A 679-nucleotide genomic window follows, 5' to 3' on the forward strand; every position below is an offset into this window, starting at 1 on the left:
ATAAAATATGGGCGAGAGATACTGTGAGCGTCTCGGAAAGCTGCTGAAAGACGTTTCGACAAAGCGCGAACAAAATCTGCATCCCACTTCCTCTACTCCTTAAAGCCGATCCTGTAACTCGCCTTTTTATGGGCAGGCTCGGGCGGGGCCGGGGTGGGGTTAATGGGAAAACGAAATGTGGGGTGGGTGGCTTGGACTCCGGTCTTTGGAATTGGATTAATTCTGTTGCCCAGCGCCAAGTTTCAGGTTCCCTGCGAAATGTGCTTTTTGCTGCTTTTCTGTTTTTAGAAATAATCTATTTCCTGGAAGAAACAGTCTCCACTACGTACGGTTGTCATCATGCTTAAGTGCTGCACGCAGTGTCAGGATGGCCGAGTGGTCTAAGGCGCCAGACTCAAGGTTTCCCTTCCCGCGCTCGGGGTTTCTGGTCTCCAAGTGGAGACGTGGGTTCGAATCCCACTCCTGACAGGGTTCACTTTTGTTCCTGTCAGGGTCTATTAAAAGTTTAATCTTGGAGCCCGGAACACCTGAGGTTTCTTCGCGCTCTTGACCTTGTTAACTCTCCTCCCCCTTTTGCAATCAGACTCTCTGGCCCTGTCCACGTTGCCCGTCTTAGGCCCTTCCACGTACTAGGCGATCACTCTCGGTTTCCTGGCCTTCACTCTTCCCACTGTCCACA

General features: G+C 51.4%; 1 non-coding gene across 1 annotated transcript; it reads left to right on the top strand.

The window, feature by feature from the left end:
* Positions 1-361: 361 nt before the first annotated feature.
* On the top strand, positions 362-468 carry TRNAL-CAA (transfer RNA leucine (anticodon CAA)). Its single transcript has 2 exons — positions 362-399; positions 423-468. It is a non-coding gene; the product is annotated as a tRNA-Leu (tRNA).
* The last annotated feature ends 211 nt before the right edge of the window (positions 469-679 follow it).

This window comes from Elephas maximus, chromosome 1 (assembly GCF_024166365.1).
Source record: "Elephas maximus indicus isolate mEleMax1 chromosome 1, mEleMax1 primary haplotype, whole genome shotgun sequence".
In the NCBI taxonomy this organism is placed as follows: domain Eukaryota; kingdom Metazoa; phylum Chordata; class Mammalia; order Proboscidea; family Elephantidae; genus Elephas; species Elephas maximus.